The sequence below is a fragment of the Barbus barbus genome (genome assembly GCF_936440315.1).
Source record: "Barbus barbus genome assembly, chromosome: 1".
Lineage (NCBI taxonomy): Eukaryota > Metazoa > Chordata > Actinopteri > Cypriniformes > Cyprinidae > Barbus > Barbus barbus.
In genome coordinates this window covers 39,162,671-39,180,233 of record NC_136729.1, presented here as the reverse complement: position 1 = coordinate 39,180,233, position 17,563 = coordinate 39,162,671, and the positions used below count along the sequence as shown (strand labels likewise).

Genomic DNA, 17,563 nt, shown 5'->3' with positions numbered 1-17,563 from the left:
TCAAACTATTTTGATTAAAATGTATACATTGTTTCTTTCAAATTAGTTATTTTAAATGAAAATAGATGCTTAAGATACGGATGGGGAGTCAACAGAAAGACTGTTATTATCAATCAAAATTATTGCCATAATTAATATAGCCTGTTAAAAAAAATAAAAAATTACTGAATAATTCCAAATTTATTTCTCAAACTTTCTGTTGGCTAATTATTTGTTTTTAGTTATGGTTTGTGAAAACAGCATGAAAAATGGAACAAAGATGAAGTTTATCTTTTGGCAAAAAAGATCTGATCTGCCAGAAATCCTTTATTTGTTTCACATTTTCTGAAAGAGGTTAGATTGTTTACTTTATAACAATAGAGTATTAATAAAAAACCTGGCCATTAATAAACGAACAAGCAGAAATTACAGCAAATTTATGCACATCAGATGGCTTCAATCTTATAAAAAATTAATTTATAGCAGTCATCAGCCTAGAAATCTCTGCACCTGTTCATCTAATAAACGATTACTCTATATGAGCACAAAAATGAAGATGTGCATTATGATGAATGTTTCATTGCAACCTTGCCAGCACACTGATGGATGAAGCCACAATATGCTCTGTTGCAACATCACTTGTCTTAACTGTGCTTCAGTCCAGCCCAGTCAGCACCCGTTGATGTTACTGCTTTACTCTTTAATTGACCACAGTAAAGATCAGCTGAATTATGAATGAACAGACAGTAATCGTTCTCCCAACAGCTAAATGTCTAAAGGTGAAACCGCGCTGTGGCCACAGACTATCCTTAAACATCACCACCAAATTTCCCTTATAGCTTTTACAGGCAAATGTCCCTGCTGTATGCACTAAAGCACCTCTACTAAGAGAATGTCATTCATCTGGAGTGATTATTCTATTTGCTTCCATGCAATCTTTAGTAGATGTAAATAGAAGAGTCAGAATATGTGGTTAAGTCAAATGGCTCTGAAGAGACACTGCTATGGAGAACTTGTATGATTGGTTTTGCATCTTCTTACGAGGATCTTTGTAGTCAGTCTTACCTGCTCCCTGTCTGCACTTAACAAACCTGTTCAGAATGTTGATAAAGCCTAAAATACATGTGCTTAAAAAATTACTACTACAGTAGAAAATTTGCAATAGTTTTTTTTTTTACCAAAATTCATACACTTTTTAGTGAAAAACAATAATTTGGAAAGCCATAACGTAAATTCACCACGGTTTAGAAATTCTTAAAAAATAATTGTAAATTGAAGTCGCTTTAGATATTATAAATTTAAACTTTATGATTTGCACTCAGTGTGGAAGTGTATTTCAAACTGTCAGTGCAACACCCAGCACTGATATGCTGAGAATTCATAAAGGCTCACACTGCTACTATCACGCAGTCATGTGGAAGGTGTCAGTTTTTATGGTTGTGGTATATATCTTAAGTTTACTAGTATATAGGACGCTCGCATTCAGGTTGGGAGAGCGTGTCCTTGTGGCAGTGCTCTGCAATGGGAGCAGGGACATAGTGTGCACTGAAGGTAATTATTGTAATTTGAGTGCGGGTGCAGGTGAAGTTTGCTGTCTCGTAATTAACGAGAGGAGCAGATGGCGGTGGGCGGGAGATGGGTGCAGGCAGACGGCCGGCAAAGCAGCAGGGGGAGGGAGGAAGAGAGAGCGAGAGAACTAGGGGGTGGGGTCAGGCACTGATCAGTAAGCACTGGCACCTGATCGGCCAGGTAGCCTGACTGTCACCTGCAGGAAAGACCTCGCAGACACAACTAACCCCCGCGACACGTGGCAGCATCGCACTTAAAATCCCAGTTAATACAAGTTTACCTCTTTGGCACAAAACTATACTATGGGAAGAGTTACTCAAATCCATAAATATACGTTTTTTGTAGTTGCGTAAACATAAAAAGGGCTTTTGTGTTCATACTGTAGGTATGCAGATTCGAATCTGGCATGCAACATATCCTGATCCTGTTGAGTAGTGCATGAGTACACACAACGGGGTTTTTGTGCTCACAGGTACGTAGTTTTAAATCCTACAACATGTCCTAGTGACACAGTGGGTAGTACAGGTGCTTGGAGAGCACAAAGAGCCAGATGCAGGTTTGAGTCTGACCTGCATCATACCTCAAACCTATTTCCTCTATTTTCTATTATCTTCCTGTTTAACTTTGCTACACTGTAAACAAAAAATCGGTAAAAAAATAGACAAGGTACTGGTAGCTTTACATAAGTTCATAGACATTCCCTTTAACCGTAAAGCACAACATAATGTGATGCGTAATTCAAAATACAGGTAAAACACCTGTGAAAAATATTTACCTTATTTTTAGACTGTATAAATTAAATGCAAAAAGCCCATTAATATTTGTATGATTTATTTTTGATTTCTCCAAATTGGATTACCTTAATGAGCCTATGTAACATCAACATTGGACTGTGTTTTTGATCAATTCAAATTTAATTGACAAAAATGTCATTTTAATTTAAGTGTTTTTGCTATCTACCCATCCCAGTGTCTAGAGAGTTGTCAGATCACGCACTGATCCTAATTCTTATAATGCATTAAAGCAAGTGTGCAGTCACATGAGTCCTGAGCAGGTGGGGACGTCCGCAAGCTTTAGAACTGAGGTTGTTTATTTGTTGATGTCTTTAGAAGAGCTCAGTAGAGATTATCCTGGTCTATTATTTACATTATCTGCCAGAGAGAGCACTTATGTGTCACTTATGTCTTGGTGTGAGGAAATGATTCTCAGACTGAGTAAAAGATCTGGGTCTTTTTTCCTTTCTTTTCAAAGTTGCATGTATTGAAAGGAATGCCTTCCAGGTCCACACTGGAAAAGTGCATAAAATAAAAAAATCTGCACAGTGTGCTCCACAAAACCAATGTGTGTGTGTCACAGATAAAGGAAGATTATGTTCACTTCACACTGCAAGTCTTAGTGCTTAGTGCAGATCTTTTTTGTTTGGCTGTTCACATTATAATTCAAAATGTGGCCAATGTCAGACTCGAGTGTGATCTAGTCACAGTCATGAACTGACCTGCATGCCCAAAAAAATAATAACAAACACAGTAAATATGAAAGTCAGTGTTTATGCATTCATTTCTAAGCGGATGTGCCAGAGAAGCCAGAGAATTTGTGCGCAGGTGATAAGGAGAAGTAAGGATAAGGAGTAAGAGAGCAAAAACTTTTCATGTACTTTTCCCTGAAGTTTTGCTTGTATTGCTTCCATATTCACAGAGTGACCAAAGAATTACTGGTATGTAAAATCTTTGTAGTGACTCCCATCAACACAGAATTGTCATGAACGTCCATCTAGAGTGATGAAGTAGTCCAAATAAGAATTGAAAAGATCAGATTCCAAGTGGTTTGTGATGCTCAAACTGTTATGGAAAAAACAAACAAAAAACAGGTCCAAGTCACATGTAACTAACAAAACAAGGGCCACTTTTCCCTGCAGTCTGAATGTAGTTTAAGAGAAGAGACTCGATCAGTCCAAATTTAACATCAGATGAATGTAATATTTGATTGGCCTTTTAGTTAAGTGAGGTGCTGATAAATATACTCACATGATCACAACATTTCAGTGTGTCTCAATACTTACTCAGGGGTGAAGGCTCTGTTATGGCAAATTGTCCCAGCAGTCCATCTGGTTGTCCTACCTTGGCAACCCCGGGCTCCCAGCGGGAGTGCCAGTGAGAGGGAGCAGCAAGGATGGGCAAGGGGGCATTTGCCATGGTTTCAGCCCTGTTTATCCCTCCAAACAGTGGGAAAGACGGCGACGGTGTGGTGAGCGCATGTGTTTGACATTACTGTGACATGGCGGCCTCTCTCGGGAGAAGGAGAATGTCAGAGAGCAGAGAAGCCGGCCAGCTTCCAAACATCTGGGGTAACAAAAAACACATTTACGCCACATTGTAGGAGCTGGGAGTTCACTCTGAGAGAGAGAAACCACATCACTCTCAAATACACTCAATCCACACGTTCTTGCCTTTTCCCATGTGTCCTCACTAGTAAATGTGTTGTCCTATCTTAATGACAGATTTAGAAAGATAAATGCACGTAAAATGGAGAATCATGCCTGATTGACATGTGAAGTAACCGTGTTGAGAGCAAAACTGCCTTGCATAAGTGATTAGATCTTGACATGTTCATTGTCTCCCATCCGGCTGATAGAAATCGCCAAGAAAATGACTGAAAATAGCCAATCAGGTTAAAGCTTGCATTTTGACAAAGATACTGACAGTGCAAGCGACAAAAGCTTCTCAAAGAAACAAGAGACTTCTCAGGCTGATGTTGCTAGATTGTTGGATCCTCATTTCTCTGTAATGAAAAACAGATCTGATCTGATCAAATAGGGAACATTGTAAACCTCTTTGAGAAATGGCTCCCACTATGAGTTGGCTTGTTTTGTTTGGATGATAAGCAGACTCTCACTAAATAAGAAGGTGGAAAAAAAGATTGGAGGATGGATGTAAGGATACATTGCCAGCGGAAGTATAGCTACGAGACAGGGCACCAGCTGGAGTAATCTCCGCTGGTAGAGGGGTTTATTAATCAAACAGTGTGCAAGTTCATATCACCGCTCCTGTCTGTGATAAAGCTAGTTCCTCACTTCCTCTCTCGCCCTCAGCCAGTTACTTATCACACAGTTCTGAGTGGTAACTACAGATGAAGTTCAGTTATTAAGCCCTCACACACACATACAATTCTCCTCACAATGATGTTAAAGTATTGAGAAGGGGCTCTGGGCTGGATTGAGGCTGGGAGATGAACGATGTAGCGTATTTGCACAAATTAAAGCGGCCGTTATCTCATGGAAACAGAAGCAGAGCGCCGGACTATCCTGTCATTCTTGAAATGGGTTTGAGCTGAATTTCACTGCGGCTCCAGTCTCTTACGAAGACCTTAATCTAACGCAAGGGTCTCCTCTGATAAGTTATTGTTCCACAACCAGGGATCCACCAGAAGGAAGATTAATTTCCATACAAAAAAGAAACATTTTCAAAGCGAATGGAATTGGAAGAAACATTTTTGTTGATACCAGAATGTTCCAGATGGAGGAGGGGTGGATACTTTTAAGAGGATGTTCCTATATGGAAATGAATTCTTGCAGAGACTTTATAGTATTGAAAGTGTCTATTAAGAGGGATGAAAAAGAATACTGAAAGTTGCATCGATCCCACTCTGGACAGAGAAAGACAAGGACATTGAATAAACTTTCATTATTATTAGGGCATATTCAGTCATTGCTAGTGAACCTAAAGCATTGCCTATGTAGGCAGTCCACTAGGTTTTGGATCAAAGACTTATGTTAACAATTTTTTTATTTTATCCACAGTTTATCCTTCTTAACTATTTTTCTGTAATAAAAGTTACTTCCTTAATTAATTTCCTGGCTTATTTTTGTTTTAAATAGCCACTTTGTTTATGCTGCAATGTTTTATTTGATTTGATAGAATTCGATCATTTTCTATTTTCCACTTGTTTTAATTCATTTGTATGTTATATTACTTTATATTATTCACAAGAATTTAAAGCTATTTTTAATTGAAATTGAGAGGCAGTATAAAGCAGATGTAACTTTTATGAAGGCTATTGATAAAAATAAATTTGTTTAGGGCAATGTCAACTAAGAACAAAAAAGAGAACTTTTAACTAAAAGTAATAATATATGTGCAATCACTGAAAGAGTTCAAATTCAATTATTCAATAGTATTAATTATTACCGTTAACCATTCAATATCATTGTGTATGTCAATAGAACATCCTTGGGATCACTGTACCATTGTACTACTTCAGCAGTTTCATAGAAAAAGAGAACATTAATAAATACAGGTACATCTAAAAAAATTAGAATATCATGAAAAAGGTCAATTTTTTTTCACTCATTTCAGAAAGTGAAACCCATATATTATATAGATTCATTACACATAGAGTGAAATATTTCAAGCCTTTATTTCTTGAATTTTTGATTATTATGGCTTACAGATAATGAAAACCCAAAATTCAGTGTCTCAGAAAATTAGAATATTACATAAGATCAATAAAAAAAGTATATTTTAAACAGAAATGTCAGGCTTCTGAAAAGTATGTTCATTTCTATGCACTCAATACTTGGTTGGGTCTCCTTTTGCATGAATTACTGCATCAATGCGGCGTGGCATGGAGGCAATCAGCCTATGGCACTGCTCAGGTGTAATGGAAGCCCAGGTTGCTTTGATAGTGGCCTTCAGGTCATCTGCATTATTGGGTCTGACTCTGGTGTCTCATCTTCCTCTTGACAATACCCCATAGATTCTCTATGGGGTTCAGGTCAGGCGAGTTTGCTGGCCAATCAAGCACAGTAACACCATGGTCATTGAACCAGCTTTTGGTACCTTTGGCAGTGTGGGCAGGTGCCAAGTCCTGATGGAAAATGAAATCAGCATCTCCATAAAGCTTGTCAGCAGAAGGAAGCATGAAGTGCTCTAAAATTTCCTGGTAGATGTTGACTGTGGACTTCAGAAAACACAGTGGACCAACATCAGCAGATGACATGGCAGCCCAAATCATCACTGACTGTGGAAACTTCACACTGGACTTCAAGCAACATAGATTCTGTGCCTCTCCACTCTTCCTCCAGACTCTGGGACCTTGATTTCCAAATGAAATGCAAAATTTACTTTCATCTGAAAAGAGGACTTTGGACCACTGAGCAGCAGTCCAGTTCTTTTTCTCCACAGCCCAGGTAAGACGCTTCTGACGTTGTCTCTGGTTCAGAAGTGGCTTGGTAGCCCTTTTCCTGAAGACGTCTGAGCGTGGTGACTCTTGATGCACTGACTCCAGCATCAGTCCACTCCTTGTGAAGCTCTCACTGTCATCCCTGTTGCTTGTGCACCTTTTCCTACCCAAATTCTTCCTTCCAGTCAACTTTGCATTTAATATGCTTTGATACAGCACTCTGTAAATAGCCACACCTTTCAGTAATGACCCTCTGTGACTTACCCTCTTGGTGGAGGGCGTCAATGTTCGTCTTCTGGATCATTGCTAAGTCAGCAGTCTTCCCCTTTATTGTGGTTTCAAAGAACACGAGAGACCCAGAATTTATACTGTAGGGATGGTCATTCATTGAAACTCAAATGTAAATATTCTAATATTTTGAGCTGTAAGCTCTAATCATCCAAATTAAAGCAAAAAAACTTTGAAATGTTTTACTTTACATGTAATGAATCTAAAATGTATGAAAGTTTCACTTTTTGAAATGTTACAAGAAAATTTTTACTTTTTCACGATATTGACATTTTTTGAGATGTACCTGTATATAGATTATGTATATATATTTTTGAGTTTTTGCTTGTGTGTGAGTTGGGCAGGTTTCAGTCTTTTGTGCTCAATAAATCAGCAAACTGTAATGACGCAAGAGTAAACAAGCAAACAAGAACAGTACTAGGCTACAGCTGGCCATAGCCTAAGAGAAAGAGAACGAGAGAGAAAGTGAATACTGCGGAGAGACAGCAGCTGTCAGGCCCCGCATCGTGCACCTGTCACACAGGAAGTCAGGGCCTGCCACTATTTCCTGGATATGCCTCCTCAGCCAAACACTTCTGCTGTTTTCTCAGAGGATATGAGGGAGAGGGAGAGGGAGAGGGAGAGGGAGAGGGAGAGGGAGAGGAGAGAGAGAGAGAGAGAGAGAGAGAGAGAGAGAGAGAGAGAGAGAGAGAGAGAGAGAGAGAGAGAGGGAAAAAAGAGAGATAGTCATCCTAGTCAGGGAATTAGGATGAAAAAAGAAAGAGGAACAGAGTATGTGTGCTGTCTGCATACACTCATTAGAGCCGGAACCTGACTTACACGGGACTGTGAAATAGAAATAATTTAGAATTAAATACTAGCACATTGCAAGCTCTGTAGTATATGCTATATATTAATGTTGTATTTATATGGTACAATGCTATTCAGAGTATATTGCTGCACTGTAGATAAGACTGACCAGCAAAAACGCACGCAAGCACTCTTTGCGTTCATTTACATTTTCATCCTTCTCCCAGGTAACAGTCATCCATGTGACAGGATGTGACATCACTTCTAGCGCAGTAACAGATGGTGAGCATGGTAGCATGGCATTATAGCCACTCTTGTTTTTCTTCCAGTCATGTGAGCAGGGGATCTGTGGTGTGTGTGTGTATGTGTGTACAGGCCCTGTGTGTTTTGCTTGGCACGCGTCCTCTTTGTTTGTTAGGATTGTCAAGGCGGGTCCTCTGGAGGGCTTCTGTGTCTAATTCCCCAGCCGCCCCTCACGCTGCCTGTATGCAATTAACAGAGTAATTAAAAGCTTGATGAGCTAATTGGTGTTGGGTGAAGCTGCAGGTGTTTTGATTGGGGAGCTTGTTTGTGGAAGTGCAGAGAGCAAACAGAGTCCTGTCATAGATCATGTTGTCTCTTTTTCCCCCACTATTAAAGTAATGCATGAGTTTAGGGAAAGCGTAGCTATTATAACTATTTATCAGCCTTGATGGGAAAATTGTAATTGTTCCGTAATGATCGTTCTTGTACGGCTGAAAGACAAGCATGTCTTATTATTTGTCCAAGCACCAATAAAACAGTCATTAGAATGATGACTCTCCTAGAAGAACAAAATTGTTTCATTATATTGTGTAGCTTTATGTTGTTTCCTAACTTAGCTTCTGGTATCAAGCCATTCGTCCACAAAACCGCTGCACGATTTGACATGATAATAGACAGTCAGAAGATATTCAATGTTTAGGTTACGGTTATGAAGAGAGGGATTTTAAGCCAGTTAGATTGTACTGTTGGTCCACAGACCCATAAAAACCTCATTGCTGGTTGCGGTCCCTTCTGTCAATGGGTGTTAAAGTGAATGTCGTTTAACCACTGCGACAAGCAATGTGCAACAAAACAATTTGCCCATAGTGAAATCGTACTGGCTCAATATTCCGTTACGCTTAAATGTCAAACATGGTTTGATTGGCTGCGATTTTGTTACTGTCAGTGAAGACAGAAAAATTACTTTTGCGGTCAAAAGTTGCTGTATGTCACATCTATTGTCTTTCACTTTCTTCTACTTCTTTTACACATTTCCTTTTTCTTGGGTGTCTTAGCTTTCCCCTCTTGCTAAAGAACTTTCTGTCTTTGAATATCAGTTGACAGATGTGTTGGCGATGGCTGTGTGCCTGCAGTACTCTTGGTCCCCAGGTGCCTGAGCTGAGTCTGGGGACATTCTTATGTGTGTGTGCTTGTGAGAGTGTGTGACAGTTAGTGATGTTCAGGTGTGTGAGCTCAGAACAGCGACACACACTGTGAACACACTGCCTCCACCTCAAGCACAACGGTTACTTCAGGCAGCACAGGAAACAACTACAAAGGCAACAAGTCCACAGATGGGTGGAGGGACACGAGAGTTAGAATGTTGTTTTGGACCTTGAAACAGACAGATTTTTCCACTTTAAAACACCCACTAAAAAACTCATACGACTTAGATGTACCTAAACAACAAGCACCTCTTTTTGTGCATGCATGTTCATTATTCCTAATGAAGTGGCCATACACTCATCTCTGCATCTCGACTGGTGCCCAGCGCTGTCCTAACACACTCCAGATGGGCCGAGCTGGGGAGTTGTTCTTGGCACGTCCCGGCTCGGCTGAATGTCACAAATACTTTCCTTTATTTAGGAATGGCTAAGACCGGGCGGCTGAGGAGAGGATAGGAGGGAGTAGGGTAGAGAGCAGCTCAGCAACATCTGGATTTCATTAGCAGCCATTGGGAGAAATCTGAAAAGGAAGTTTTTTTCTCTCTTGCCTTTTGGGGTAGTGCTGTGCTTTCCAGAACCCTGACCACTGATGAAGCCCTCCCTGTGGAGAACAGATGGCATAGAGACTTCAGTGCAATTTTATCAATATTCACAATAATATTCAAGCGAGCAAGAGAGACCTCTAGCTATGCCATCTTGTGTTTTGGATGCATGCGTCCCAGGTTTCATAGTTTGCCTGACCAGCAAGACTTCCTTAATAAATCAGCTTGCCAAAAAGACAATGCTGATAGAGTTTTACCAGCAATATTCAAGATGGTTATTCTGGTCCATCTGCTATATTGTACAGACACCACACCAGCCTGAACCAACAGAGTAAGAGGAAAGTACCTTCTGAAGTAGACCCTGACTTTGCCAAGTAGGTTCCTGAATCAACATTCTTGTTGGCCAGTGGGGTCAAAGTTTGGCAGGTTAGATTTAGCAATTAGCCCCTGCTAATAGATGCCATAATGAACTGATTCAGGGAGAGGAAAAGATAGGAAACAGGGGAAAATGGTTGTAGTTAAGGCTAGGGTTAGGACTATGTCTTTCTCCCAGTCATGTTGCAAGGATGTTGATCCAGGAATGCATCCTTCTTGGCTAAATCAGGGTAAACCTCCTTGAAAGTGTGTTTGAGTGGAGAATGATCTGTCAAAAGCAGGTTTCCTTTCATTATGTTCATGAAGTGTTATAATCGAGGTGAGTTGAGATATTCCCCTCTTACCACTTTCTGGATGAGGTGAAACCCAAGAGAACAGCGTTTAGCGAATGTCTGCTTCCTCATAACAGAAGGATATGAGGATCTTTTTGGAACTGTGACAAGAGAATGTGTCTCGACACTCTTTAACACAACTGTACTGCGGTTATACATGCACCATTTTTGGTGACCCCAGCATTCTTTCTCACACACACACGTACATGCTGGACATCTCTCACACATGCATATACAGAGTCTCAGGACCCAGGGGTCTGTTCAGCTTATGACTAAATACGCATTTATTGCCATCTGAATGTTTGTTTTCTCAAAACATATTTGCTCAGCTGAAGACGCCTGCTTAGGCTCACAGAGAGTGTGTGTGTGTGTGTTTGCGTGTGCGTGCTCTCTAACCCTGTTTTTATTGTACTATGAGTGGATGAGTTGTAAATAAGTAAAAGATAAGCTCTCTTGTTCAGTGTGGAGACCACATGATGCTGGCCAATCAGATATACTGTAGACAAACTGACTTTCTAACTCTGTTTCAAAACCTAATAAGCTGACTTAATGTCTACTACCTACATTAAATAGGCAGATGCCTTCTAAAGGGGCATCCTAACTCAACTGGAACCCCATAAGTGACTGGTTTGAAAGGTTCTGTATGCAACTCAACTCTGATTCCAACTTGACAATTGATTCTAGTGGAGGCTGATGTTAGCAAGAATCTATTCTTGATTAGATTAGAGATATTTATTTTCAGAAATGAATGAAATTTGACATCTTTTTCATTCATCACATTACTTTCTGAGATTGCTGCAAAGGACACATGCAAGCCTACCTTAGATTTGGGCTAAAATAAGATATAGAATACAGTATACCTTTTGGAATAGCCTTCGCCTTGAGAGCGCCCATAATGTATGATGCGGTCTAGGTAGTCAGCTCAGTAGAGCTAGCTACTCACCTCCCTTACTAGTTCCAATCCTCTTTCACACGGTCTCCTACAAAGGCTTCTTTAGGGGACAGCCTCATGTCTGTCTTGGGATATTGTCCAGTCAGATCCAAGCCTCGTGGCAATGTCTGTTTCTTTACCATAAAGATTTTAGAACGTGGGCTCCAGTCCAGGGGTCTAATGAGGAGCTTTGGGAGATGACGAGGAGAGATGGTGGGATGGCTGGGGAGAGGGATAGCGGATGGACAGGTCTTGAAGTGCTGGCCAGGGGTCGAGGGCTGTAATCCTGCTGTTTTGATGAGAGGCCTCTGTTTGTGTGGACTCGGCAGCGGCCTGATGGGGAGCAGATGTGGGAAGGCAGGCGGTCGGGCACAGAGCCAGAGCAGCTGGGAGAAATTAAAAACAAGAGCATTCCTAGAGACTGGGGGAATTACAGAGGAGTGGAGTGGAGGGGGTTAGATACAGGGACAGGGAAAAGAAACCACGTGAAGAGAGAGAGGGTTACCTCAAGGGGCTTTTCATTGTGTTTGAGTGAAAGGTAGCTTAGTACGGACCGATGGTCGGAACAAGTGCCAGTGTGAGCAAAGAACCACATCACACTCACCTAGATATCTAAATGCGGTCATATGATAGATTTCTGCTGTTTTTATATAAATCTGATTATAATGTCAACAGACGAACCTAGCCTGTAATCCTGTCCCTAAAAGAGATCTTTGTGCCTTATAGGCTTATACATTTGCCTCTTTCTCTTATATAAGCAAACACAAAACATTACTTTCTTTATTTATGAATTATTTTATATTTGAGGATATCCCTAGACGTCCCTAAAGAGAAGTTTTGTCAAATTTAGCTAACTTCTAGCTAAGTATAGCTAAGTAAAACCCTCCACATACACACATCTTACAAACTCTAAAAAGAGCAAATCACAGAAACCGGAATTCAGGGCTTGTCATTATATGATGGATTCTTGTGTGTTTGGATCTTTTACTGAGAGCAAATGTCCGCTGATCTCAAAAGACTCTAAAATAGCTTCAGAATTACAAACTGGAGCATTTTTGTGGTGCGCTTTTTCAATCTGATTATAGCACACAAAAGCAGATGGACAAGGTTAGTTTTAGCTGTCCTAAGTGTGTGTTTTACTTCAGACATCAAGCATATGGCAAAGGTGACAGCCCAAAGAGACTTTAACATCATTACAGAATCGTAGGAGGTCTATTAAAAGCGTATTGCACTGTGAGCTAGATCTATTTGGCTTATTGATCTCTCAGTATGGCTCTTCCATCTCATACAGATATGTGACTGAATGTGTATGCTTTATTTTTAAGACAAGAAGGTAGCCACAGGATTTTTTCCCCTCTTTATAGCTCTTAATGGAGTTCTCAGTTGCTTTATTTAAATATAAATTTATCTTAAATGTATCTTGTAAAAGAAAGTCTGCTATGTCTAAAAACACATTTCTAAAATCTATCTATCTATCTATCTATCTATCTATCTATCTATCTATCTATCTATCTCAAAGTAAAAAGAAATTTGTCATTAAATAACTCTAATAAAAGTTGTCTGAAATCACTCTTTTTCCCTATTACCAATACTTAAGAAGGTTTTGGAGAAACAACTGAGATAACAAAAAGTTATTTTTCTTTGTTATAGGTGGATACATATGTTTAAGCAATTCAGTGTGGTGCTTTTACAGATGATGAATCTGTCATAAATTTGAATTTTCTTCTCGGTTAGCATTGTATCTTTTTGTATCTTATGTAAGTATTCCTTTGTTTGGGCATTATGGAAGCACAGATGGTCACAGAAGGGGCTCATACATGGACTTTCTAATGTATTAAAAGTGAAATCCAGTGCCCTGTGTGTGTGTGTGTTTGTGTGTGTGTGTGTCCTACAGTGTCCTTTAGCTGGTCAGATTAATCAGATATCTGTAATCCCACAGTGGATAGAGGCAGAGCTGGGCAGACTTGCCTCTCTCCCCTTGTGTTCACTTTTATTTGACAGCCCCTCTTTCTCAGTCTTCTTGTGGGAGTTCATGCCACTGCAGCCAGGCCATAGCAACTTCCACAATCCCCCGAGAATGCATGCAGGAATTACCATGTGCTGCTCCCCTAAGAGCAAATTAAAAGGAGTGATTATGGCCTGTTTTTGTCAGGAAGTTTTAAACCAGCAGCCCTGAGAGGGAAGGGATTTTATTCATCTCTTTAAGCTTAAATAATGTCAAAACACAGACATGACTTCCTACTTATAACCGCTCAGAATACATATTGTATCAGCCATTGGCCACACTGCTCTCTAGATATTGACAGTGACTCCTATTGAATACTAACATTAACATTACCTCAGGTCATGTGTGACTGATGTGTGGCTGTGTGAATGCTTGCTGGCCTGTTCTTTGTTTAATGGCCCCTCTGAGGCTACAAGCTGCTGGACTGAGTGACAGATGGACAGGCAGGGCTTGTGGCTTTAGAAAGATCTCTCTCTACCTGTCTACATTTGGCAATGACAGGGACAGTGATACACTGAGCAGTGCACCGTTAGCCCCGCACGGCAGGCCAGCTTGTGCCTATTTTAGTCAGCATGGCATTAGTCCTAATACCTTGTTATGTTTATTGCCCTTGGGCACCAGTCAATCTTTAAATGAGAATTAAGAGCTAATTTCTCTTTTCACATCCCCTCTTTGCACATATTTTTTATTGTTATTGCTATTTTATTGTTATATTAGTGTTAATGTAATGTTCTACATGTATCGTTCTTTATTTATGTTTCAAGACAATTGCTTTGTCTCAAATGTTGGTGATGGAAAGAACGCCAAACCAGACCTCCCAAACCACTAAACATATTGCAATTTTTCTGAGTAAACCAATGAACGATAAATCCTGTCATGTGCATTTTATATGAAATTACAGCTGTAAATGCAATAATCAAAATTTTGTTGGCTCGATTTCCATTTCTGTCACAATGCACTAAGTAGCTCCGCCCATCATGAAATTCCATTGGACTAAAGTGCCATTCTGTACAGGTATTAGATATATTAATGCAGCTTTCAAGTCCTCAAAATTCAATTTCTGAATGATGTATGATGTGTTTACTTGAAGGCAGTGTAAGCATCAAAGATGTTATAATTACTTCACATTGCATTTTTGTTATTACTGAGGACAGACTGTTACCTGGTTGTGGAAAATTGTAGCATGACGCCTGTTTAGAACACACTATATGACTGAGGACCAGGAAGAAAAACAAAATGAGCAAAATGTTGAGCTCCTCAGGACCCTCAGCATGTCCCATGAGCCGAGGTGGCCCCTAACCCACAGACCAGCCTCATACTCTGTCACCCTCCTGCAGCTGTCATCCCTCTAAGGTCGATCACCAATTATCTTGCTGTTAGTAGTTTGGCTGTGACCCTGTATGTTTAGTTATTTTTGCACATGACATCTCGGCCAGGCGGTGGGGGCATTCTCCGAACATGGCCTGGGCTGGTGGCCCCAGCATATGGTCAGGGTGTTGTGCAGTTTTTCGGGAGGTCTATCTGACTGAAGGTGAGAGTGGAGAGAAGTAAGGGCAACTGATCCACAGTGAGTGACAGCACTGAGACAAGAGGCGACTGTCAGAGAGCCTGCTGCTCAACACATGCTGCTGTACAGGCTCACACACACATTGCAACATATAGGTGAAACATGCACATGTTTAATGTTTACTTTTGTGCATTTGGTTAACCTATGCTAACAAAAAATGTCATGGTATAATAGTTTTTTTTTGTTTTTTTTGGATATGCATTATTGTTATACTGTTTTTGGAAATACAATTTCCACAGTTTTTTGAAGTACCATAATGTACTAAATACCATAGTATATGAATTTGGCAATTATAATTTATGAGAAAATAAAAAAATACCAAATAAAAGTTTAATTTAAGAGATCTTTAAACAATCTTATGGACTGTAGAATAAATGAGCATTGAAGTTTTTTCCTCAGTGTTTGTGGCATCTGAAGCATCCTTCTTAGCGACAGACAATGTTAAGGAGTAGCAAATGTGAGCTGTCACCAGTGATGTTGTGTGCTAATCTCAGTACCATCTGATGGTACTTCTTTTGGAATATCTGTGCTTTCAAACACTAATGCTCTAACCCCAAACCTCTAAACTGATCCCTTACAGAAAACATTCTTTGATTTTTACATTACATTACAAACAAACAGTAAATAATAGCATTTTGTCATTTAGTTAGATTTTTATAAATAGTTTTCCACATGGGGACAACAATTTTGTTCCTATAACAGCAGAAATTTCAGTTTTATTATCCACATGGGGACATTTGGTAGGACACAACGTAGGGAATACCTGGACCACATACTTACACACACACATTACATCTTATCTTAACACTGATCTAACAAAACCCAACAACTGTTGGTGTTCGCTGGTGTTTGTTGGGGCAGTTATGCTTTGACAGTTTTGAGTGAAGGCATGAACCCTGATGAACTACATTTTCATCCCATAACTGACAGCGATGAGTGCGATATACATGAGAAGATAGAATTTGGAGATCAGCATGTGACACTATGGTTAGGGAGCTGGGTAGACAAAGGGATTGTCACATGACCAATGCGGGCCAGGCGGACAAGAGTGAGGAAGACTTGCCATGTTTGGTCCCTCAGCGAAGCAGAGATGAGTGCTGGTGTGAACGCAGCCTTGTTGAAGTGTTCAGTGCCGTGATGGACAGCAGCAGATCCAGCTGCACTTGTCACTGGCTGTCAAGAGCTTGTCCATCCGGCGTACAAGAGCGGACAACAGGCGGGGGAGTGGGTGGGGGGTGTAGGACATTGATGTGGATGTCAGGGTGATGGGGGGGTTGGGTGGTGGGTAGAGGGGTCTCGTCAGCAGCAGCTGAGTAGGAGAACAGGTGTGACTGGATGTTTCCAAAAGCAGTGACATTTACCCTCTGCCACAGTCTGCCAAAGCCACACTTTATCTCTATCAGCGGAGACTGCACTGATTTACTGCTATGAAATATTATAAGTCTGTCTGAACGACTTACTAGAAGGGTACTGCTGAAAAAAGAATGCCAAACGCATGATCTAGCACCGTGAACAAGACAAAACATATGTGTCAAACATGATACAGTTTGAACAAGTGCCATGTAGCAGAGTAGGAGTACAGATGGGCAAAATAGTATTTAGTCAGCCACCAATTGTGCAAGTTCTCCCACATAAAAAGATGAGAGAGGCCTGTAATTTTCATCATAGGTACACTTCAACTATGAGAGACAGAATGGGGGAAAGAATCCAGGAAATCACATTGTAGGATTTTTAATTAATTAATTGGTAAATTCCTCGGTAAAATAAGTATTTGGTCACCTACAAACAAGCAAGATTTCTGGCTCTCACATACCTGTAACTTCTTCTTTAATAGGCTCCTCTGTCCTCCACTCGTTACCTGTATTAATGGCAACTGTTTGAACTCGTTATTAGTATAAAAGACACCTGTCCACAACATCAAACAGTCACACTCCAAACTCCACTATGGCCAAGACCAAAGAGCTGTCGAAGGATACCAGAAACAAAATTGTAGACCTGCACCAGGCTGGGAAGACTGAATCTGCAATAGGCAAGCAGCTTGGTGTGAAGAAATCAACTGTGGGAGCAATTATTAGAAAATGGAAGACATACAAGACCACTGATAATCTCCCTCGATCTGGGGCTCCACGCAAGATCTCACCCCGTGGGGTCAAAATGATCACAAGAACGGTGAGCAAAAATCCCAGAACCACACGGGGGGACCTAGTGAATGACCTGCAGAGAGCTGGGACCAAAGTAACAAAGGCTACCATCAGTAACACACTACGCCGCCAGGGACTCAAATCCTGCAGTGCCAGACGTGTCCCCCTGCTTAAGCCAGTACATGTCCGGGCTCGTCTGAAGTTTGCTAGAGAGCATTTGGATGATCCAGAAGAGGATTGGGAGAATGTCATATGGTCAGATGAAACCAAAATAGAACTTTTTGGTAAAAACTCAACTCGTCGTGTTTGGAGGAGAAAGAATGCTGAGTTGCATCCAAAGAACACCATACCTACTGTGAAGCATGGGGGTGGAAACATGCTTTGGGGCTGTTTTTCTGCAAAGGGACCAGGACGACTGA

The 17,563-nt window shown here is 40.5% G+C and overlaps 1 protein-coding gene across 8 annotated transcripts in view; it reads left to right on the top strand.

Moving 5' to 3' along the window:
- LOC306874103 (protein CBFA2T3-like) overlaps positions 1 to 17,563 on the top strand; it is a 49,423-nt gene that overhangs the window by 15,388 nt on the left and 16,472 nt on the right. For 2 of the 8 annotated variants that reach the window (XM_079423870.1, XM_079423868.1), the window contains exon 2: positions 8,031 to 8,085. The exons of the other annotated variants lie outside the window; for them this stretch is intronic. The gene's annotated coding sequence lies outside the window, so the exon portion shown is untranslated. The remainder of the gene's footprint in view (positions 1 to 8,030; positions 8,086 to 17,563) is intronic. 8 annotated transcript variants of the gene reach the window in all.